The following is a 1,855-nucleotide window of genomic DNA, read 5'->3' as shown; positions in this document are numbered from 1 at the left end:
TTCTTTCTTTCTTTCTTTCTTTCTTTCTTTCTTTCTTTCTTTCTTTTCTTTCCTTTCTTTCTTCTTTCTTTCCTTCTTTTCTCTCTTTCTTTCTTTTACTTTTCCCTCCCTCCCTCTTTCTTTCTTTTTCCCTTCCCTTCCCTTCCCTTCCTTTCTTTCAACAGAGTCTTGCTCTGTCACCCAGGCTGAAGTGCAGTGGCATGATCTTGGCTCACTGCAACCTCCACCTCCCAGGTTCCAGCAACTCTCTTGCCTCAGCCTCCCGAGTAGCTGGGATTACAGGCACCCACCACCATGCCCAGCTAATTTTTGTATTTTTAGTAGAGGCAGGATTTTGCCATGTTGGCCAGGCTGGTCTTGACTCCTGACCTCAAGTGATCTACCTGCCTTGGCCTCCCAGAATGCTGGGATTACAGGCATGAGCCACTGCGCCTGGCATGTGTCCCTTAGAGGAATGTCTTCAAGGTTTGTTTGTGTCTAGGCTGTGTCCGTACTTCATTCCCTTATACACCTGTACCGCATTGTATTGGTCTCTTCACCCATCCGTGGGCGTCTGGGCTGTCTGCCATCTCATTCACTCTTCACAGCCACCCTCGGGGTGCCTTGGTTGCCCTGCTTTATAGGTCAAACAGTGAGGCAGAGAGAAGTGAAGCTACAAGCTCCAGGTCACATAGGGACAGAAAGCCAGGATTTGAGTTCAGGAAGTTGGGCTCAGAGCTGGTCTCAGCTTCTGAGAATACTGGAGTCAGAGGACAAGAGGCTTGGGGCACAGAAGCTCACCCTCTCTCACAGGGGAGACAGCTCCTGGGGAAGGGGACCTCTGGGACAGGGAGGGGCAGGATAACCTGCACCCTCTCCTGCCTCTGTAATCATAACCTGCAAAACCTTGTCGTGGACGAGAATGCAAACCCTGTGTGAATTTTTAAGCAGACTTTGCTTTTTGGAAGAGTTTTAGATTTTCAGAGAAACTGAACAAGGTTCCCATATACAACCCATACTCAGTTTCCATTACTATTATTATTATTATTGTTATTATTATTGAGACAGGGTGTCACTCTGTTGCTCAGGCTGCAGTGCAGTGGCATGATCCTGGCTTACTGCAGCCTCAACCTCCCGGCTCAAGCGATCCTCCTGTCTCAGTCTTCTGAGTAGCTGGGGCTACAGGTATGTGCCACCACGCCTGGCTAATTTTTAAAAATTTTTTGTAGAGCTGGGGCTCTCACTATGTTACCCAGGCTGGTCTCGAACTCCTGAGCTCAAGAGATCCTCCTGCTTCAGCCTCCCAAAGTGCTGGGATTACAGGCATAAGCCACCACCCCTGGCCTCATTATGAACATCTTGCATTCATACGGTATATTTGTTACAATTAATGAATCAATGTGGATACATTACTAAAATCCATGGTCATTCAGATGTCCTTAGTTTTTACCTAATATATTTTTCCTGTTCCAGGATCCCGTCAAGTATCTATCACATTTGGCAAGGCATGGTGACTCATGTGTGTAATCCCAGCACTTTGGGAGGCCAAGGCAGGTGCATTGCTTGAATCCAGGAGTTCGAGACCAGCCTGGGCAACATGGCGAAATACCGTCTCTAAAAAAAATACAAAAATTAGCTGTGCATGGTGGTGCATGCCTGTAGCCCCAGCTACTTGGGAGGCTGAGATGGATGGGAGGATCACTTGTTCAAGGCTGCAGTGAGCTGTGATTGTGCCACTGTACTGCAGCCTAGGTGACAAAGCGAGACCGTATCTCAAAAAAAAAAAAAAAAAAAAAAAAAATCACATTTAGTTGTCACATCTCCTTGTGGCTGTGACAGTTTCTCAGGCTTCTTTTGTTTCTGATGGTCTTGACAG

The sequence above is a fragment of the Theropithecus gelada genome, chromosome 20, assembly GCF_003255815.1.
Source record: "Theropithecus gelada isolate Dixy chromosome 20, Tgel_1.0, whole genome shotgun sequence".
Lineage (NCBI taxonomy): Eukaryota > Metazoa > Chordata > Mammalia > Primates > Cercopithecidae > Theropithecus > Theropithecus gelada.
The sequence above is the reverse complement of the archived record's forward strand: the minus strand, read 5'-3'. Positions refer to the sequence as shown.